The sequence below is a fragment of the Sceloporus undulatus genome, chromosome 6 (assembly GCF_019175285.1).
Source record: "Sceloporus undulatus isolate JIND9_A2432 ecotype Alabama chromosome 6, SceUnd_v1.1, whole genome shotgun sequence".
NCBI classification, from domain to species: Eukaryota; Metazoa; Chordata; class Lepidosauria; order Squamata; family Phrynosomatidae; genus Sceloporus; species Sceloporus undulatus.
This window is the reverse complement of record NC_056527.1, coordinates 27,538,450-27,562,130: the sequence shown is the minus strand read 5'-3', so window position 1 is coordinate 27,562,130 and position 23,681 is coordinate 27,538,450. Positions and strand designations below refer to the sequence as shown.

At 39.1% G+C, this 23,681-nt stretch overlaps 1 protein-coding gene across 4 annotated transcripts in view; it reads left to right on the top strand.

Moving 5' to 3' along the window:
- The first annotated feature begins 18,024 nt into the window (after window positions 1-18,024).
- The window catches only part of PTER (phosphotriesterase related), a 45,500-nt gene continuing 39,843 nt past the window's right edge, over window positions 18,025-23,681 (top strand). For 2 of the 4 annotated variants that reach the window (XM_042472440.1, XM_042472437.1), the window contains exon 1: window positions 18,032-18,120. The gene's annotated coding sequence lies outside the window, so the exon portion shown is untranslated. Of the gene's footprint in view, window positions 18,121-20,156; window positions 20,244-23,681 lie in introns of those variants that run through there. The other 2 variants (XM_042472439.1, XM_042472438.1) reach the window with 2 other exon arrangements.

The following is a 23,681-nucleotide window of genomic DNA, read 5'->3' as shown; positions in this document are numbered from 1 at the left end:
GGTGTTTGAACCATGGTATTCCAGTGTCCTTGTCGAACGCTCAACCACAACACCATGTTGACCCCCTCCTATATACAGAACAAAAATGCTTTTCGTCCTGTCCTGCGTGTAATACTGCTGGGTAACCATGGCTGAGTGGGAATTTGAACCCTGGTCTCCTGGAATCTCTTGGTCTCCCAGTATTTTCACATGAATGGGGATCCAACATTATCAGGATATGAAGTCGAAGGTTTCATGGCCGACATCCATAGTTTTTGTGGGTTTTTCAGGCGATGTGACCATGTTCTAGGAGAGTTTCTACCTGACGTTTCACCAGCATCTGTAGCTGGCATCTTCAGAGAATTATCAGGATACCTGCTGTCAAGAGCTTTGTTATCACATTCATCAGAACATAGTTACAGAGTTCCCTTCATCTATTATCTAAGTATCCAGGGATGGACAGCTTATTTTCTTTTAGCTGGACACACTGCAACATGCCCATACAGATATCGCCAGTATCCTCAGGAAGTCCCTGTAAATGAAGTCCTTGCAGCACATGCAGCTAAATGAAAATAGCTAGATGCATCATCATTGATCCCCTCTCGCCAACAACCTGGAAATGGCTGTGTTGGGGGGGGGGGGCAGGGTCTGCACAGCTTACCAGGTGGGTTTGGGGTGGGTTTTGGTTGTTACATGCTTAGAAGAGAATTCTGAGATATGCATGGACCAAAAAAAAAAAAAATGATTGAAATGTTGTAAGGAAGACTTACAACATGATAACTAGCTGACGGGATGCAAGCTATGCATGTTATCAAATCATGGAAATAAATTAGTAATGCAGTTACTGTTAACTAGTCAGTTTTACACCTGGCATGAGTATACCGAAGCCACAAATATCCATATCTATTTCTAAAACGATAACAAGTTTTAGCAGTGTGGATTGGACCAAAAGTACTGGGACTCTCAAGTGGTCCCTTTCTACTCCTATGAATGTTTAATTTTGTTGTGTTTTCTTGTGCTGGAATACATTGAGAATAGTAGATCCCATGGGGCTTTGCTTGTGATTGCATGAAGATCAGGAATACTTCAGTCCTATTGAATAAGAGTAACCTTTCCCTGTGAGATAGTAGGTTTATGGGCACCTTGCATGTTGTTATGCTGCTTGATAGAAATGCTGTTTTAAAACTGAATGCACACTCTGGTCTATGTAGAATTTACACTTACATTTACATTGCATTTGTGAAGAATGACAACCAAAAAAAAAGTTCTCCCTCAGCCTAATCCTATTCATGTTTACTTTAATCCCACTAAATTCAAACAAATGGCATGCAACATCAACATGTCTTTGCTACAGCAATACTATGGAATATTATTTATTTATTTGATATCCCATCTTTCTCCAAAATGAAAATCAAAGCAGGTTATAATGTAAGTTTAAAGAGAACAACTAAAACAATATGAAATACAAAAGTTAAAAAGACACTAACTTTAAAACAACTGAAAACACATGATGCCTAATGTAAAACCATGGAGGGCTGCTTTCGAAATTCAGAGCTCTCTGCCTAACAAAGGAGCCTGTAGCTTCACAAAGCATTGAGGGAACTTGGATCTCAAGAGGGACATATCTTTTTCTCTTGATAATGGAGCTTAAATATATATGTATATACTTCCTGGAACGTCCACATGGCCCGAAGGAAGAGTGGCCTTCTTGCATGAAATTTTCTCCAGTATCCCCTGAACTGAGAACAGTCACATCTTCACAAAATGCAAACTTGTGATTAACATCATCATAGGTTATTTTCTTCCTTTCTTTTTAACATCTTTGGCTGATGAAGAAGCCACTTCGAAAGCTTGCAACATGTATTTTATTGGGCCAATAAAGTCATCACTGTGTTGCGGATTTTGGATGTTATTGTACTTTACTACATGGCTAACGTGGCTACCCCTGGAGATATTCTTATGTTTGCTCATGATGATAATTATTTTGGTAGGACATTATCACATGAGCCTTGTGTCTTATGACAATTGCATTATGAAAGGAAACAGGAACATACTGCTTTGAAAACATTTCTTATCACACCTCTCTTCTTTCATACAACTGCACTGCCTGTACCACACCTGGCTTGACTAGGCTTGCCATATCCTGCCTGGGCGGGACTTCCCGGTTGGGGCGGGTCGCACAGTCCCGCCCCGGTTTAGCCCCACCCCCGGGACGCCCCCCCCCGCGAGGCCCTGGAGGCGGCTCCGCGGCAGCGGAGTCCTCCAAGGCTTCTCTGGGGCTTTGGGGCAAAAATGGAGAACAGGGGGAAAAGAAATCCTCCCTGAGGGGAGAATTCCTTCTCCTCCTTGGCTCCATCCTTGCTGAGAACGGAGCCCAGGCGGAGAAGGAATCCTCCCCTCAGTGAGGCTCTTTTTCAAATGTAGGACAAAAAAAAAAGTCCTACATTTGAACATTTTGTCCTACATTTGTCCCGGTTTGGAGGTCCTGACTAATGGCAACCCTAGCTGTGACAAGGCTTTTCACTTCAGTGCTGGCATTACAGCAGCCACTGCCATGAGGGCACCTGATTCTTCTCCTCTCCCCCTCCCACTTGCTATTTCAAATAAGGCTAATTCTGTACCTGTTGGTTTATTTATTTTTAATTTTGCTGTGTTTGTGTAATTGTGGTAAAAAAGATTAAAAATGGTTATTTTTAAATTTTATTTTACCATTTTGCTGTAGGTACACAAACACGGCAAAAATAATAATTATTGTGTGTTGTTTTTTTTTTAAAAACCCAACATGCAAGGAGTTATCCTCTTTTAGAATAGCAAGCAGTAGGGGGAGAGAGGAAGAGAATCTCTATGACTGCTGTAATGCTGGAATGGAAGAGAAGAGTCTTTTCACACTATAATACTTGTGCTATAATAGTGAGACTGAGAGCTCATTGATGGGTTTTGCCTATGGGTGGAAGGGTACACTACCATAACAGGGTGGCAGCAGGATGACATAACATTGCCTAATAGGTACCGGTCGAATACACTTTTATCCTTTTAAAATTCTGATTTTTAGCCTCATGTGGTAAACTTTCTAGTCACAGGAGGCATCCATACTGCCGAAATAATCCAGTTTGACACCACTTTAACTGCCATGGCTCAGTGCTATGGGATTCTGGGAACTGTAGTTTTGTGAGACATTTAGCTTTCTCTGTCAGAGAGCTCTGCTTTCACAACAAACTACAAATCCCAGGTTTCCAAAGGTTGGAGCCATGGCAGTTAATTTCTACAGTGTGGATGCAGCCACAGTTGCATACCCAATAACCCATACCTGAAAAGGCTGTCTTGACTTTCAGAACTGGTAATCTAATGGGGATAATACAAAATGGCAGTGAGGCAGACTGTTTTAAAGATCCTCCTTAAAGCATGTCATTGTTGAAGAAATAAATAATTGCCAGTTTTCTGATCCTGACCTCTTTTGCATTTTGAACCTAATCTTAAAAGAAGCAAAGTTCTGGGGAAACATGGGCCTCCAACATTATTGTTGTTTCCAGTTTATGGAGACCCTAAGGAGAACCTATCATGGGGTTTTCTTGGGAAGATTTGTTCAGAGGGGTTTGCTTCTGAAACTGAGAGAATATGACTTGCCCAAGACTACCCAATGGATTTCCAGGGTAGAGTGGGAATTTGGTCTCTGACCTCCAGAGTCCTAATCAAACACTCAGACCGCTGTACCATGCTGATTCAGGCCTCCCGTGGTACCCATAAATACAACTGTAAACATTTGAGCCATCTCTTCTATTCTTGTCCTTTTGACACACCCTGTTTCCTAAACCTGTTAAGTATTCATTTGATAGCTATTCCCAAAGGCATGGCTCTCTTCGCCAAGCAAAGTCACCATCAGAAATCCTTTCAGAAATCAAATACAGATGGTGACATTTAACTTAAGCAATTAATCATTATTAATTGCTTTGGTATTCATGGGAACAATAATAATTAGCTCATCTGAATGTAAAGCATATTTTCTCTGAGATAGCACAAGCTCTCCAGGCAGGCACCCAATCAGACCTGACCAAGAAGGAATTTGAATCTCCTGGGTCAAGCTTTGCATTTTTATGAATACATCTATATATCTATATCCATGACTACCTTCATATTAAAGCAGAAATGAAACTGATATAAAATTTGAAATCAGAAATGTGTTCCAATACTTGCAAATTTGGGGGGGAGGGGAGAGAGAATAGGATTTTGTTTTATATTGTATTATTCAATTTATTCCCTGCCTGTTCTCCAAAGCTAGGACTCAAGGCAGCTTACAAGAGAAAATGCAAGTAAAGCTATAAACAGGGTTTTAAAAAAACCAAAACATATAGGAGTTTTTACAAGAATGGTAAAAATAACATTTTAAACCCACCTTAAAAGCCAGTCAGCCATCCATCCCAAGCAGCACTGTGCTGAAGAGTTGTGGCAGGTCCCTACAAAGGTCTTGTGTTATTTATTGGAGGAAAGGGTCAGTTTCACATAATTCTGGATCACCTTGCTTGGGAGCAGCACAGACCTTTGCTCTGGATAGCTAACTGGCTTCTTAGGGTAGGTTTCAGGGGCATTAGTGATCATGGCAATAGTGCCACATTAAAGATGAGAATATGGAGCAGTTAACCTGGGACATTGTAACAGGAAGCCAGCCATAGCGCTATAGCACTATGCTTCTGTTATCTTCCAACACCTTGACTGTTGTGGATTTGGCCCTAGCATGATAATCTCCATAGAGCTGAGACCACAAGAGCCATCCAGTCCAACCTCCTATCTTGCCACAAGCAAGAATACTACTACTGCGTACAAGGGCAAAATGATGAAGGATTTGCACCTTGAGTGGCTACATCCACTGCATGTCTGACCTGTCCCCCAACTCCTGTTATGGCTCCTCCTCCCCAGAGGAGACTGGAAAAATTATTTATTTTTGACTACATCCTTGCTGGACGGATGATTTTGGGAACTATAACAAGTAACTTTACCACATTCTCCATCATTTCAAATGTAAACTCTCCCATATTCTTTGGCAAGTAAAGTGATGTTGCTGTCAGTGTTAAAAAAATGAATTGTGTGTGTGAGGGGGGAGTGATTGTGACTAATGTTACTATTATAACTACCCCAGTAAAAGTTTTTAGAGTACAGTATTATCACCCTAGAAATGATATTCTTCCTCAAATTTCCTATCAGGCAGCCACAGCAGTAAGGTATGAAGGTAGGGTTTGGCCTCTTTTCCTTTTCCCTGTACCCATTTTGTATTTTCTAACATTTTGTAGTTACTGGACATGTTCAGCCAAGAACAGGCTAGGTTGTCCTTTCTTTGTTTTTCTTTCTTGCCCTTCTGAAAACCTTGGACAAGCTAATACTATCCTTGCCAAGGCCCCAACTCTACTGGAACTCAGTATCCAAATTCGCTATTAGTTCATTTATTTTGGACCATGAAAAATGTATAGTTTTCTTTCCTCCACCTGATATTACTTCTGTACCTATTCTCCCATGCTATTTCTCTTCTCCCCTGCCCGTCTTTCAAGGTATGCAGAAAAAATAGAATAAAACGTTATTTATTATTTTTCAGTGAGATATTGGAATCTTCTCTTGTTCATGTCTGTGTGGGTCCCTGGAAATGAACAGCTGCAAATAGGATGTGCAGATAAGAAGGAACACCAAGAAGGAAGGAGGACAGGGAGAAAATATGGGAAAGGTAGGGTATGTGTGCGTATATGTCTATGTGTATCTATGCGTGCACACTCACATTCACTTTTTGGAAGAAAAGTATAACGGGTTTTTGACTGCAATCTTTAGACTCCAGTGTTGTTGCAATCCCATGAATTTCAATTATGTTTTTACATGTGCAGTACATTTCACCACATCTGAACTTACTGGTTGCAACTGTACCCATATGAGACTGGAGCAGAAATTATTAAAAATTATGGTTAAAAGTAAATGTTTCTGGAAGATAACAAAGTTATTTGGGTTATCAATTTCTATTCCTACTCCTGATGATGTTTACAACAATGCTGATGTTGCCGATGATGATGATGATTTTATTTTATAAACCAAAATAAATAAATAAAAAGTAATAGTGAAAATTCACCTGGCCTAATGGAAAATTATTTATACTGCACTTCTAAGTAATGCTCATGCATAGACTTGGTAATGATGATACTGTGCAAATACATGGTTTGCAAATACTGTGTTCCCAGTTTAGGAAGTTTAAATGCAAATTGGTATAGTCTGGGTTATAATTCATGACATAAACATACAAAAATGTTATATATCAGTTCTGCTAAGTTTTAGTAATGAAGGAGCCAACAGGAACCTAAAACCAACCAACCAACCAACCAACCAGCAGCAGTAGAAAGCACCATTACATCTTAAAGGAAACACAAACAAAACTAGGTCACAGTAAAGGCTATGAAACAAAACTTGGGGAAATTACTTTTTTGGACATCCAACTCCCAGAATTTCCTTAGATCACCGCCTGTGCTGGAATAGAAAATCTGGAAGTACTGTAGTTATCCAAAAATGTTCCAGGCTCTGGTGGCTTGAACCAAATTACTCCTCCTGTCATTATGTTGCCCTAACAAGCAACTTGCCACCATATCATTTTACATGCTTTTGCCTAATCATAGCCAGAAATTGCTTACAGATTTGAACTGACAGGCTGTTGCTTCCAAGTGGGCATGAGCTCTGGGACATCTCAGTCAAGCCTTACTAGGAAAAGGAAAGAAGAAAGAGCAGCCAAGATGTCTCACCTCCTCTTATTGTTCATGCTATTATAGTGCATTGTGAGAATGTGTGGTGCATGGATGTATGTTAGAGGCATGACCACTGGTTCTGACTCCATCTTGTTGCTATTGCGTGATTTCAAGTAACTTTTGACTGTTGGACTAGGACACTGGGAGATCAGGTTACAAATCCCAGCTCAGTCATGGAAACTGACATGGCAATGGCAAACTCTCGCTGAAGAAACTTGCCAAGAAAAACCCATAAATAGGTTTGCCTTAGGGTTGCCACAAGTTGGAAACACCTTGAAGGCATACAACAACAGGGCCAACCTATCATGCCAAGTTTCTTTAGAGGGGGTTGCCATTGCCATCCTCTGAGGCTGAGAGAGTGTGACTTGCCCAAGGTCGTCTACTGGACTTCATGGCTGAGTGGGGATTTGAACCCTGGTCTCCAGAGTCATAGTCCAATGCTCAAACCACTACACCATGTCTACCCAATACAACTAGGAAATAAATTCTGTGTGGGATGAATACACATCATTGAGAATGAAGGAGAAGGCCTTCGCAGCTGTGGCAGCCCAGTTATAGAATGCTTTTTTCTTGAAAGATCACCTATGACTGATACTGGTTTAAAACTTACACACACACACACTAAAACCTTTAAGGCCTATCTCATCCAAAAGTATTCACATACTTGGTTTTAAGATGTTACTTTTTTCAGTCATTCAATCTAATAGGTTTATGGCATGCTTAAATTATTTTTACAGTTTTACATTTTAAATTGTTTCAATGGGTTTTACTAGAAGCCATCCAGTGATCCTAGGAGATCCATGCTAATTCTGAGAGCTTCATGGAATCTGGATGTGTATACATTACTAAAAAAATTTTTGCAGCTGTATGCACATCTTAATGTTCTCAATGCATACCTTTTGATTTTATTGCTATTCTTATAAAAAGCTACATACACTTCTCTTCTTTTTAAAGCATATATGTTACAAAGCATGTAAGTAACATTTCTTAAAAGAAGGATTATAAAAAAATTGTTCACATTTATCCATTTTAGTCTCCTTTAAATCTTTACCTTGTAGAATGTTTATATTCTATTTCTTATTAGCAATTTGCACTTTCCACCTAATTGGTTGAACTTTTTCTCTTTTTAATATGTCATTAACATTTGTATTTCTAAATATATCTTCTTTTTCTTATTACTGTACTTCTAAAGGTTCTCTCAATATTTTACTTGATTTGTTTGGGAGTCATTTTATGGTGTTTCCAAGTTTGTGGTAGATTCTGTATGTTTCAGAGTTCACTTTGTTAACTTCATATTTCCCTTTTTGTACATTTTCATTATTCTGTGCTTTATAATACTGTTTTATATATCTTCTGTACTCCATTCTTTTCTAGACGTGTCCATTTATTCATCCAGGCTCTTTTAACTAGTTTCCAGTCTTCTTCCATCTGAGATAGTGGTTTAGCATTGAGTTGAGCAGTTAATCTGTCCAGTTCTAACATCTCACTCAGTTTTGTCAGCCAATCTTCCTTCGTTGGTATTATACTTGTTTTCCAGTTTTGAGCAAGAAGCATTCTAGCAACTGATATCATCTATAATATCACTTTCCAATGTTTATTTTGTTTCCTTATCTATGATACTTGTCATGTTTAGTAGAAAGAGTTCTTCACACTACATACTTTTGATATATGGTGTAGCAGTCACTTTCTTCCTTCTATATTCACATTGATGTCTGTCTGCCCAAATTCACAATGGGTAAGTATGGTTGTTGTGGCAAGACATTATTGCAGTATCATTATATTATGATAGTATATTAAAATTATTTTTAGTAGATGAGATAAGAGTTTGAGGCAACAGTCCTTCAGTGACCCACGATCAGAAAAGTAACTTTGTGGTGAAATTGCCCCAACACGTCAACCTAAGGGTGGTCTTAACACCTGCAATACTGGTATTGTCCTATTAAGGTCTGTTGAACCCTTCTTCTGGATGCATCCATTACTGGCCATTATTGGATATAGGAAACTCTGCTGTGTGGGCCTTTTGATGTGACACACTATGGCAGTTCATTTGTTCACATCAATGTTACATGTAATTGCTACAGCAAACTGCTAAACACTGACCTGCCACTGGTCATACTGTAGCTGCTCTATGGATAAATAGAGTTAAGTCTCTGGGGTTGTTAATCTGACACTTTTCATTAAAACTACATTCACACCATAAAGAAACAAAAAGGAAAAATAACCAGTCTCTTTTAAAGAAATGATGTTGAGTTGTACAGAGCAATAATAAACTAATAAAACCGGGGAAGTGGCTCTATTTTCAGAGCCATTGAAAAGATGTTTTCAGAGCAGTGCGCTAAACAAAACTAATTTATTCTGGTAGTGTTTGTAGATGGAGAAAGGCATTTTGAAAGGAACTCCATTAAAATTTAGCGGCAAGCTTGCAAAGCCTTTGTGTAAATGGAAAACAATAGTAGTGATATAATTTTCACTGATATCAGCAGAGATTTCACACACACACACACACACACACACATTCATTCATCTCTGTGGCAGTATGTGAAAATAATAAAGTTCTTTTTCTCTTTTTGTGTGATAATTGCATTTTTTTTATCAGTTGCATCCCTAATGAGACACTACAATCACTATTACATGGGGTCTTCGCTTGCTAGATCAATAAAATTAGAAGAGACAGGCACACTTTAAGACACTTGGTACAATTTACTTTGGCATAATAGGGCCTTTCTGAGGAACAAAAGATAGAAGTACAAGTCTTACCATGTATTTCCATTTTATTCAGTTAGATGAACCTATTGCTTTCCATATTACCGATTATAAAGGCTTTAACTCACTACCAACAAGTCAGTTTTCTTTGCACTGCATTATCCCGGCTCTCTGTTTTTTCTTCATGTTTTTAAATTGTTCTTTTTCCCTCTGCTATTGGACTCAGTATACATCAGTTAGTTATAAGGTGTGTTTGTTTAGTTTTAATTGTGGACTATATGTTTCAAAATCTATATCCTTTGGTATCTCTTATAATTCAGGATTATACTGTATTCTGTTCACATAGGGTTGTTTTGCTAAACCACAAATACATGCACACACATACACACAAACTGGGCTTAGTGTCATTCAGTAATAATGGCCTCAATGAAGTTCAAAGGTTGCTTTCTAATGAAGGTACTGCTAAATAGTGGCAATAAAATCATTAGGTGTAGTATTTGGCGATCAATGAAGATTTAAAAGACCTGAAGCATGATTATTCAATGTTTCCTGTTGTACTGGCATTACCAACTTCACTCGGTTTTCACACACAAGCATAATAATAATTAATAATAATTTGTTTTATTTATATACCGCTATTCCAAAGATCATAGCGGTGAACAGCAAGTAAGCTAATTAGCAAGTAAGCTAATTTGCCCCCAACAGTCTGGGTACTCATTTTAGCGACCTTGGAAGGATGCAAGCCTGAGTCGAGCTTGGGCCCTTTTGCTGGTCTTGAACTCACAGCCTTGTGGTTTCAAGTGAATGGCTGCAGTACAGGCATTTAACCACTGCGCCACCAGGGCATAACCAACCATAGCTGGCATGGATGATGTTTTACACCATTATTGTCTATTGCATGGGTGGGAAGCCTTCAGGCTTGCCAGACCTATGTTGCTGTAGTTTTTCCCAGGCCTCCAAGATCTGCCAACCAGAGTCAGGCCCTTACTATTAAAGAATACAGTGCCTCCCAGCAAATTCTGAGCTTAGGCATTTATATTCAGTCCCAGAACTACATTGAGTTCACTATGCTTTTACATAAAGTCCACCCCTAGCCCTCTTCATTTTTGTAGCCTGATTCGGTTTTGTAAATTGGCATTTTGTATCTGCTATTGTTAAACAGTTTAAAGTCAGAACTGTAGCTGATATAATGCAAGTCGCTTTGCATTATTTTAACAAAATTGATTGTTTTAACAAAAAGCAGGATATAAAATTATTATTATTATTAGTAGTAGTAGTAGTAGTCTCCCAGAGGTCTGTGACTAGATCCTGATGTCTCATCTGCTCATCTATGGTTTACTGGGACTAGTAATCCCACACCAGGATCCCAGAGGTCCTTCCCATCATGTGCTACATGCTCAGTCCTCACTGGCTGCCAGCTACTATATGAGAATAAAAAGCAGTGTTTTCTACCTGATATCTACCTCATTTTGTATAAACTTTATTCCAAACAGTCAGCTGGGCCCTAGAGACTACATACCTTGCTCTTCTGATCAAGCTGTCGCTTCCTTTGTGCAGACCCAGACACCTGTTCTTAGTTTGATTTTCCTGACTACAATAATCTAATATGTACAGCAGCATAGTACGGTTTCATCCTTAAAGTGTAATAGATGTTATTTATCTGTTATCAAGAAAAAAAAGAAAAGAAAGACTATCACAATTAAAACAAAACAAAGCCATATTTTGCCTTCTTTCTTTGTTGCCCAGGGGAACCCAATAGGCAATAAATCAAAGCAATGCAGGAGCCACATGGGTGACTGTTTTCAGTTAAAAGAAAATAAACCTTGCCTTTTCTTGTCAGAATACACACCTGTGAACATACAAAATAATCAAGTTATAACTTGCAGTTCCAAGCACATTTTTGAGTAGAAAACCCTGAATGTTTTTTAAAAGAAGAAAACATCAGTAAAATATTGTGTGTAACAACTTCCTGTTTGCATTCAGAAATATATTAGCACTTCATGTTGACTGTGTTGACATTTGTATTTTAATATATGCATTGCCCCTACGTAATGTGTATTATGCAAGTGAATCCTAAGAGGATGTCTACTCAGAAGTAAGGCCCGAGAGATATTTATTGGCTTAATAAATATTTATTGCATTAAAATAAAGACATAATTAATTTAAAGGGACTTACTCCTTACTCCTATGCTAATACATTAAAAACATGAGTGGGGGAGGGGAGATAGGTCTGAATTCTATAAGTGCTCTTGCAGGCCATGCCAGTTTTTATTGTTTCATATGTCATCTCACTGCAATTTCTTTCTAAGAAACATAGTGTAATTTTCTTTCATTAAGCTTCATAAAAACATTAGAGGGAATGCCCCATCTCCCTCTCTGTATTCCTCATGCTGTTTCATGATTTGCCAGAATTCTAGAAATAAAACTGTCTTTAATTATATCCTAGCAATAGTACCTGCTTTATACAGGACAGAGAACTACTTATGCTACATCTGTACTGTAAGAATATTGCAGTTTGCCACCTCTTCAATTGCCATGACATAATGTTATGGTATCCTGGGATTTGTAGTTTTGTGAGCCTTCTTTCTCAGAGAGTGATGGTGCCACAGTGAACTTCAGATCTCAGGATTCCACAGCACTGAGCCATGGCAGTGAAAGTGGTATCAAACTGCATTATTTCTGCAGTGCAGATGCATCCTCAGTTTGATACACAGAAGGCTTCAAGCAAAGTTGCACAGCTGATTGAAGTTTGGCTGTTGGAAACCCAAGCCACACCAACTGCTGTGGTGCATCCAGACAGATCCCTAAGGAAGCACCTTACAAAAGGGGGTAAAGAATAATACACAACGATGTCCCTTAGACTTCTTTCTCTGTCTTCAAACTGTATCAGCCACAAAGCTATGCATTGGTTAGAGAAGTCTGACACTTACTGATTGAAGATGGAATTGCAGGTTTCATACACAGATACATTAACATTAATTAATTAATGTGTTCTTCAAAAAGAAAGAAAGAACATCTAGATACATACTCCAGAGCAGTGGTTCCCAACCTGTGGGTCAGGACCCCTTTGAGGGTTGAACGACCCTTTCACAGGGGTCGCCTAAGACCATCGGAAAACACATTGTAGCAATGAAAATAATTTTATGGTTGGGAGTCACCACAACTGGGGAACTGTATTAAAGGGTCACGACATTAGGAAGGTTGAGAAGCACTGCTTCAGAGGGTTCCTTAATATGAATGCCAACCTTCATGTGTTTAAAAGTCTCAAAGTTATGATTCAGACAGACAGACAATGTAGACTAGACTGGAAATCGTGCAGCCCTCAGATGTTGTGGGACTACAACTCCCAGCATTTCTCAACATTGGTTATGTTGGTTAGGTCTGCTGTGATTTGCAGGCCAACAATGTCTGCAGTGCTGTATAACTTGCACTCCTGTTGTCAACAAAACAAGTACAATCGCCTCACCTTTTTCACGGGGGATCAGTTCCAGACCCCCTCACGAAAATGAAGTTTCGCCTATATTCAAGCCTCATTGGTTTGAATATAGGCGTGTGGTTGTGGGAGCGTGGGAACACGCCTCAGGCTCATACCCCATTATTTCCCCCTCTGTTCATCCCTCATGCATAAGCAAGGGATGCGTGTTCCAAAACCATGAGAACAGAGGGAGGACGGTATTTAATAGTTTGGGATTCGTTTGTGTAGTTTAAGTTGTATGATTTAAATTTTCACACAAACGCAAATTTACAAGAGATCTTTGTGGCAGAAATCTGAAGATCTTCACTATTGTATTGGATAGCTTTACAGCGTGTGACATTAAGATCATTTGTGCAAGTTAATGTTGTCCATACTTTTTTTAAAAAGCACTATGAAAAGCAGCCATGAGTGAAAGTATTCCAAGCAGGCGCATGATACATCTGCAGAAATGTTTAGCCTCCCCCCCACCCACCCTGGTATCATAATCATGACTGTGCTCTTCCTATCAATTTGAAGTTGCTATTTGCCTGAGGAAAGAATCTGTCATTGATACTAATCATAATAATACATTTGCTACATTGTTTTAAACAGATTTGGTGAAGCGTGGATAGAGTCAACCAATGTCAAGTCAAACTAATGTACATATAGCCATTTGGTAAGCTGAATTGCACTGCTTCTCTGGATTTCCAATCAAGACAAAAGTGTGGCAAATGATTCTCCATACGCAATTTGGTAAGGAAATGCGGTTTACCTTTTTTCATTAATTTTACCATGGTAAAATTATCACTTAGCAATGACTATCTGTATTAACCACACATTAAGTGAAGTTGTGGACATCCCATTACTTGAAATGCATCTTTGATTCACTCACTCTATATCAGAGCTTGAAAAGTTTACATTTTTGGATCATAACTGCCAAAATGTCTCAGTTGGCACGGTGAATATCCAAGGTGAATGGGGATTCTTCGAATAACTTTTCCAAGCCATGAATGACCTTATCTGGGCCAAAACTAACAAAATGAATTTCTACAGGGAGAAATGTAAGGTACTGCATTTAGGTGGAAAAAATGAAATGCATACATTCAGGATGGGGGACACCTGGCTTGACAACAGTATATGTGAAAGGGATCTAGGAGTCCTAGAGGACCACAAGTTGAACATGAGCCAACAGTATGATGTGGCAGCTTAAAAGGCCAATGGAATTCTAGGCTGCATCGATAGAAGTATAGTGTCTAGATCAAGGGAAGTAATACTGCCACTCTATTCTGCTTTGGTCAGGTCTCACCTGGAATACTGTGTCCAGTTCTGGACACCACAATTCAAAAAGGATGTTGACAAGCTGAAGCGTGTCCAGAGGAGGGCAACCAAAATCGTGAAGGGTCTGGAAACTATGAAGCCTTATGAGGAATGGCTTAGGGAGCTGGGAATATTTAGCCGGGAGAAGAGATGGTTAATAGGTGACATATCCCTGTTTAAATATTTGAAGGGATGTCATATTGAGGATGGAGCAAGCTTGTTTTCTGCTGCTCCAGAGAATAGGATCAAGAGCAGTGGATTCAACTACAGAAAAAGATTCCACCTCAGCATTAGGAAGAACTTCCTGACAGTAACATCTGTTTGACAGTGGAACACATTCCCTTGGAGGCTTTGAAACAGCTTTTTTTTAACAGAGGCAGGATGGCCATCTGTGGGTGTGCTTTGATTCTGTGTTCCTACATGTCTGGGGGATGGACTGGATGGCCCTTGTGGTCTCTTCCAACTCTGTGATTCTATGAGTGTTCACATAGAATTTGTACATATAAAATAATTTGTCTGAGGTATTATGAGGAGGAGAAGGCTAGGATCCTTATTCAATAAATTGTTAAATGGTGAGTCTAGAAAAAATTGGTTGATTCAATTGGTCTGTTCTATTTAGTTCTAGCAATTCATCCATTCTTCTTAAGAAACTTTCTGGAGTGGGCTGCTTGGCCTCTACTTTTGAGGACTTTTTACTTTTAATAGCAAAGAAATGCTTTCCCCAGTTGTTTATATCAAACCCGACAAAGTCCAGCCTGTTAAGGAATATACTGTATAAAGATTTACCTCTGCCCTCTGCTGCTCCTTGTACAGACTTGGTGAGTTCATAAAACTTTAACTTTTCCTGTCTATCTGGATCAAATTATATAAAGGACAAAATATAATATTATAAAGGTCTCCTGAAATACATATGCTGGGATAATAAAAATTCAGTTTAACACATATGTTATATATGCAAGGGCACCCATTTGAGAAGCCTGAATTTTAGTGATTCTGATAGTATCAGATTGATCGATATGTCTCACTTAATATAGTATATCAAAAATAGGTAACACTGAAGTACCTAACATAATGTAATATATTCAGTGTATTTTGGTAATGTCACCTCCGCACACTGGGCAAACTCACAAGAGTGATATAAGGATTTACACTTAGTGCCACAAAAATGTGTATGCTTTTTTCTGTAACTCAGAAACAAACGTTTTCACATGGCTTCTCTCTAATCCTTTGGATTTCTTTTGCTTCCAGTCCTGGTCTAAAATGTCTTTATGTCTTCTGTTTATGAGAATCACCCCATCCCAGTTACAGAGTTACAGAAAATACCACTGCATTCAAGAGGCATTCATTAACCTAAGAGTTAATTTTTGTTCTCATTAAATATCGCTTGTTGATCCCTTATTTTACGTTTTGCACAAAGACAACAGATTTTGCCTTGATTATCTTATTGTATAGTGTGTATCATAGAGTACAAGGACTGGGTATAAATAGGGTGGAGGTAGGCATTCAAGTCTTGAAACACAACCCAAATAAGATTGCAATCTTATTGCCCACTTTCTTGGAATAAGCCCCGCGAGACATACATAGGGATTGCACTGTGTTTCTTCACATGTGGTATTTCCTTCCACATGCAGAAAAAGTTCAGTTTTGGAGTAAGGAATACAGTAGTGGAGTTGTGCACCCACTGCTTTAGAAGAAATTGACGTGGAAAGCAGTATAAAAATAAACTTGATTACTTTTCTTTTACTCATTTACTACTCAGTAAGGAAAAGCATCACATACAGTCTCTCGTACTGTCAACACCAGGCTAATGTAGCCATTATTTTTGACAGGTCGGTCTGTGTCTCCCAGTGCTTCCACCCCCATATTGAATCTTAGTGGGGGGGGGGGATACTTGAGCAAAGTGGTTGTGAAATGGCAGCCTTTAAGACAAGGGACTTTCATTTATGTTCCATGGAAAAGAAAACATGGAGATTAGGAACATCCATTGTCTTCTCCGTGAAACAAGTGAAAAATGAGACTTTTTTGCCCTTCTGAATGATACACAACACAACTAAAATGCAATCTGAAAATAAATCTGTTAAATACTATTCTTGCCAAATGCATGTGTTACCAGGAATATATGAAGGAGTAGAAGTCATACATAATGGCTGCATTCCTATTAAGGCACCAGTTTTCTGGGAGTAAACCTCATTGAACTCAATTGGATTTATTTTTGAGGAGACATAAATAGGATTGAGCAGTATTAAGGCTACCATCCTAACTAAGCATTCTTTATTAGGCTGCAGCATATATTATACACACATATTTAAGAGTCACCTCCTCTGAATCCAATGGGGTGTTTTTATTAAACAGGAATATGGTAAATCCCCTTCTACAGTAAGGCATCTGCACAGTGGGTGATGCCAACGCAACCATTACGTAGAATAAGGCAGCAGTCAGCAAATCTGGGATGTAATAAAAAGGCTGCAAATTCTTATTTTCTTTTGTTATTGTCCTATTTTGTCTGCCGAGGATGGGGCAAAAGGCTTGTCTGCTTTATATGCGAAAATAATTTTTCCTCACTGTGCCAACCACTGGTATTTCTGCCATTTTTGTGTCATGTTATTATTTATCCTGCAAACTCACTGTGGCCTGGCAAAGCTAAACTCAAATACATGTTGAATCTTCTTTATCTCACATTTTTGGATTTTGTTTTGGATTTTGAAGTTTTTTAGATTTTGGAATATTTGCATAGACATAATGAGCTATCTTTGAAATGGGGCACAAGCCTAAACGTGAAATTCATCTATGTTTCATATATACTTTATACACATAGTTTGAAGGTAATTTTATACACTATATTTCTAATAATTTTATGCATGAAACAAAGTTTGTGTACATTGAACCATCAGAATGCAAAAGTATCACTTTCTCAGCCACTTATGTGGACAATTTTGGATTTGGAAACATTTCAGATTTTGGAATTCCAGATAAGGGGGACTCAACCTATAATCGAAGATGTTATACCTTGATTTATTGGGGGATGCTCAGCGACTGAGCTATTGCAGGGTGTAGTTAGAGTAAAATGTGAGCATTGCCCATAAAACAAGAATCCAAACTGGATTATTTCAGCACTGTGGATACTGCCAGAGAGCACAATGAGGGCTGCATCCACACTGCAGAAACAATCTGGTTTGACACCACTTGAACTGCCATGGCTCTGTGCTGTGGAGTTCTGAAAACTGTATTTTTGGTGAAACATTTAGCTTTCTCTGTCAGAGAACTCTGGTGCCACCACAAACTACAATTCCCAGAATTCCATAGCATTCAGCCATAGCACTTAAAGCGGTGTCAGACTGGATGATTTCTGCAATGCGGATACAGCCAATGAGCGCAACGAGGACACTAGAGAAACAATCCAGTTTGGCACCACTTGAACTGCCACGGCTCAGTCCTGTGGAGTTCTCCCAAGTGTATTTTTTGTGAGACATTTAGCTTTCTGTCAGAGAGCTTAGTAGTCAAATGCACTCTTATCCTTTTCAAACCAGTGCTGTGGAATTCTGGGAAGTGTATTTTTTCGCGTAAGACATTTAGCTTCCTCTCTGTCAAGAGAGCTTGATAGTGCCACCACAAACATACAATTCCTACTAGAATCCCATAAACACTTGAAACCCTGGCACTTAAAGCGGTGTCAAAGTGGGTTATTATTCCCGCAGTGAGGCCTTAAAGCTGGGGAGGAGGCTTATTATCCCCACCTCCAAGGCCTCCTCCTCAGCCAGCTCCGTTATGGGCTAGGCCCAGGCGGGAGGCGGAGTTCAGGAGAAGGCAGTGGGGCCTCCTTTGCTCGGTAAAGTCTATTCTTATTGTGTCTGGAAGAAGCTGTGCTGAGACTGTGTTCTCCCCGAGGAATAATAGCCTTGGAGGGTGAGCCTTGCTCAGGACACGAAGCGCGAGGGGAGACTATGGGGCACCCTTCGCCTTCCTTCCCTCTCTGACTTCATATCAGAAACTAAACTAAACTGGGGCGCCATTTGCTTTCTAAACTAGTCCTAACGCGTGTTACTTTTCCCCCCTTTAGGAACGAGAGAGAGAGAGAGAAAGAGCTCGACGAAGGCTGCATCTGCGCTGCAGAAATAACCACCGCTTTGGCATTTGTTTGTTTATTTGTTTATTTTGGCATTGCCTCCCCCTCCAAGAAAAAACACACAGCAGAAATAATCCAGTTTGAAACCGCTTTAACTGCCCTGGCTCATTGCTAGGGAATCCTGGGGATTGTAGTTTATTGTGGCACCAGAGCTCTCTCTCTAACAGAGAAGGCTCAATGTCTCCCCAAACTACAGATCCCAGAATTCCCTAGCATTGAGCCAGGGCAGTTAAAGCAGCCTCAAACTGGATTATTTCTGCAGTGTGCTTTGGACCTTTTAACTGGCGTTGGCTCGATGCTATGGAATTCTGGGAATGGTGGTTTATCATGGCACCAGAGCAGAGCAAACCCGAAATGTTCCAAAATCCCAAATTGTCCACATGGGTGGCTGAGATAGAGACACTTTTGCTTTCAGATGGTTTCATTGCACGCAAACCTGAGCCACACAAACTACCATTCCCAGAATTCCATAGCATGGAGCCATGGAAGTTAAAGTGGTGTCAAACCGGGTTATTCTCGCAGTGCAGATGCAGCTGAGGGACTCTGCTTTCTGATCCTGGGAAATGTTCTATGATAATTGTTCAAATTTATAATAATAATAATAATAATGTATCAAATTGATCAAATAATTTATCAAATTTGGTAAATTAATACATTTTTATAATTTAATGAATTGTAAAAGATAGTTTATCAAAGCTGAGGAGAGCTATCCAATGTCTTCTTCCCTTTTCCTAGCCATGGAAAAATTGGTGGGCTTGAAGGCTCTAACTGTCAATATTGTAGTGAGAAAATAGCAAGGTTTAGGAGTCAGCAAGTGCATCTACACCATAGAAATAATGTAGTTTGACACTATTTTAACTGCCTTGACTCCACCCTGCAGAATCCTGGGATTTGTAGTTTTGTGAGGCACTAGCAGAGGAAGCTAAAGACCTTGTAGAACTACAAATCCCAGGATTCCAGGAGCCACAGCACCACATTATTTCTACAGTGTAGATGCACCCAGCATCACAGTAAACGCTGGCTTGTACTTCTCTTTTATATCAGGATAATTAATCTGGAATTAATAATAGTCATAGTCCTGCATTTACAAAACAACAACGATATATAGGCAGTAATAACAGTAAGAATGTTTATCCATGTTGGCCGTGTAGCAAAGTACAATAACATCCAAAATCCACAGAACAGTGATACTTTTATGGGGCCAGCCAAGGTTGGCAATTTGGTAATTTAAAGCTGTAGAAGTAGTTCATCAAAAATGTAATTGGAATTTCTTCTATGCTCATAATACTTTGAAAGAGGGTCAGTCTGGATTTGTTTTTTTAAATCACATTACCTATCGTGTCCAAAAGGTTGATTAAACTAGGTAAGTAGTTCACACTGCGCAACTGCATTTAAGCAGCAGGTGAATGTGGATAAACAGAAGCTAAGAGGTAATTTATTTTGGAGTACCACTTGGCAAAATGAGTAGCTCTGTTTTCCTGCCAAGTGGTAAAGGGACATAACTATTATGTTTAGACCTGGTCAAAACTCCGGGAAGCAGTGGAGTGGTAAGAGTCTTCAGTACATAATAGAGCATTGCAGATAAGCGCCAGGTAATACACTGGTAACTTACCTCCTGACAAATGGTTACCTATCTAGAACATTAATTTTGACCATTGCATTGTTCAGCCACTTTAAGGTAGAGTGTGAATTTTAATTTGTTGTTGTGTGCCTTCAAGTCATTTCCCACATAGTGCAACCCTAAGGCCATAATCACAGGTTGTTCTTGGCAAGATTTGTTTATAGAGGGTTTGCTTTTGCTTTTCAGAGAGCAACGCTTAAATGCCCGTACTGCAGCCACAAAGTTGTGAGTTCGATCCCAGGCAGGGTTCTAAGTTCCACTCAGCCTTCTATCCTTTTGTAGGTCAGTAAAATGAGTAGCCAGCTTGTTAGGGGCAATTGGCTTAGGGGGTACTAGTTTACTGATAAGCAATATAAAGATGCACAGTACTTGCTATTGCTATTGCTATTACTATTTCCTCTGAGAGTGAGAGAATATGACTTGCTGAAAGTCACCCAGTGGGTGGGTTTCCATGGCCATGTATGGATTCAGGCACTGGTCTCCAGAGTAGTAGTCCAGCACTCAATTCACTATGCTATGCATAGTTGCTTTCATTGAAATGTTTACAGTGGTCCCTCCACATTCAATGGGGTTTGGGGCACAGGGCCTCTGTGAAAGTAGAAAAACACAAATAAAAAATACCTTTTGTATCTGCGAAAACACTAGGAGTCTCTAGGTCCTCCAGCACAAATCTGGTCAACAACTATCAGAAGTTGACCACAGAATTGCTCTGGAGGACCTAAGAATGCCTAGAAAAGTGTTTTATAATCTAGGTCCTCCAGTGCAACCTTTGGTGGACATATTGACCACAGATTCACACTGGAAGATCTAGAGATTTCTAGGTAGAACATACTAATCAAATCTGCAAAAGTCAAAGCCGTAAATGTGGAGGGCCGACTGTATTTTCCACTTTTGCTGTGTGGTATGGTTCCATTATACAAGCAAGAATCTTTTTATCCTGTATGATGGAGACTGGAATGCAGTGAAGATTTGGATTTTTGGGTCCTACTTGCAATCCTAGGAGCATTACTACAAGGGATGCAGAGATGCCTTCCCCTTTGTCTTCTGAGGTGTAGGGAAAATGTGCATACTATGGATGAAGCTTGGCAGTGATATAATATATTACAAGAGTAGGTTGTATAATATTTCAAGTAGAGTTAAATCTGAACAAATAACTTGGACTTTAGTCGCTTGGACATCTGATGGATCTATTTGTTCTTTTTTTTCTTTTCCAAGTCCATGCCTTTTCTTTTTGCCCCATTTCTCACATGACAATAGCAACACATAGGGTGTTGCTATGTGTTGCATAGGTAAAAATAGGTACCGATCGCATAGGTAAAACCAGGATGGTTTTAGGATGGTTCACAATATGTTGCCACTGTATGGTCTTGCCATCATCAGTGGATATTTGTACATGCTTTGGATTGTCTATTGTAGCAGACTTTTGCTGGACGTGATGAGTCAGAGTTCAGCTTTTATAGTTCAGTAAAGTGGATGGCATTTGATAAATAGTAGCTGCCACTTACTACAGCACCTTGGTTGGCCTGGAATAGATAACTACCTTTCTGTCTTGGAAAGCAGTGATGCTAGAAGGCCAGGCAAGTGTTGTCACAAAATGCAGGATTTGGTAGCTGAATTATGGACACACTCTGAGTCACATGAAGATGAATGGTAGCATGATGAACATAGCTGCCGGCAATTATTAATGATTTGGTAAATAATATCCATATGTCAACAACAGGTTGTGCGTCAGGACCAAATGTTTCCGTTCTAGGTAGCACTTCTTTTGTTTCAGGCACAGTAAGAGTTGGAGATGTAGATAAATTGAAAAGTTACAGTTTTGACTTCTTGATTGAATGGTGCCCTTGTGAATAACATTGGAAAACAGACTAGACTAGACTAGATATCTAGCATTGTCACCTATGCCCATAGGCTTATACAATCAACATTGTGGTTGCTTACTGCCTTCAAGTCAACCCTATGGATGAGACATCTCCAAGATCCCCTATCCTCCGCTGATCTGCTTAGGTCCTGCAAAGTAATGCTCCTGACCTCCCTGATTGAGTTTATTCATCTGGTGTGTTGTCTTCCTCGCTTTCTACTGCCTTCGACCTTTCCTAGCATTATTGTTTTTTCTCAATAATTCATGCCTTCTCATGATGTGGCCAAAGTATGACAGCCTCAGTTTGATCATTTTGGCTTCCAAAGAGGTTTCAGGCCTTATTTCTTCTAGGACCAATTTGCTTGTCTTTTTAGCTGTCCATGGAATCCTTATCACTCTTCTTCACTTCTCAATATGGTATGATAAAAGATTTTATCATTGTATATCAGGAATGAATTCACTACAAGCACAATATGAGAAATGTTAGGTTGGAGCTGAAAATCCATAATTATACCTCTTTAATGTTTTCTACATGTGTACCATAGCCTAATGGCAAAAACACTTGTATATGTAAAGGACCTGCGAGTTTTGAAGTTTCTGAAATTGGAGGCAGAAATGGGCCATTTGATTGTTGCTCCTGTTGTTTGCAGTATGAGGACTGTAACAGTGTTAACAAACAAATGCAAACAAAATATACTTGGCTTCAAAGACAGTGTAAAATATACTGTGCTTAAGGCAGTGATGTAGAATATTTGGAAATCCTAAAATTAAATAATGAAGGAGCTTTCATTTGTGAGAAAGGCTTGTGGGGGGAGAGGTTTGATTCATCTGTTGTAATACGCAAGGGGCAGTTCTCTGCCTCACGAAGCATACAGTTTGAGGAGGTTAGTTGCATTTTCCATGTTTGTAAAGATGACTAATATACTTATGATTTTCTTGAAATGTTGGTGATTATGATAACTTTACTGTTGGATATGTTGTACAACTAAAAATAAATCCCTAATTAATGATAAGGCCTAAATTCAACCCTATTTGAGTAGACCCATTGAACAAGTGGAACTGAACTATTGACACAACACATTCTCTTAATTCAGTTGGAATTAACTGTTGGATGTAAGGCAAAATGTTTTTATATTCAGATATGGAAAGATTTCATAGCATACTTCATCACTAAAGTCTTGATACACCTAAATAAAAATGCTATCAGGCTCTTTTATTTCTTTCACCTGAAGCCACTTGTCTGATCCTCTTCAACTTTTTGTCCTAAAAGATGGCTCATTTTAATGATTAAGTGGATATGTTTAGTGATTGGAGAAGCAAACCTTATAATATGCATATTTGCCTTTTCCTGTCAGGTATTTTGGGCTTGTTGTTTTAAAAGCATTAGATAAATGTCAGTGGCCATTATGAACACCCTTCCCTGCATTACAAGATTTAACAGACACAAAATTCTCCATACTGTCATTACTGTCACAATCACTTCTGTTGTCATAATTAGAGGTGGCAACAGTGGCATTCAAATGTTTAATTACATTTTGTAAAGGTGACCAGAACTAACTCATTAAATCAGTGGCTAACACAATAGAAACAAAGATTATTGCTTCTGACCACAGTTAGAAGGAGAAATAGCAGTAGTCATGAGGTCTGTTAGACATGTAGGATCCAGGGTTAGTAATATATTGGAAAGAAGAACAATACTAAAAGTTTTTTCATTCTGTATGCATTCCATGGTGTGACTGAATAGATACTGTAAGTGAGAATATTTCATAGGGCAGTTAGTTATGATACCACACTGTTCTGCTTTGGTAATAGTACCACTCTATTCTGCTTTGGTCAAGCCTCTCCTGGAATACTGTGTT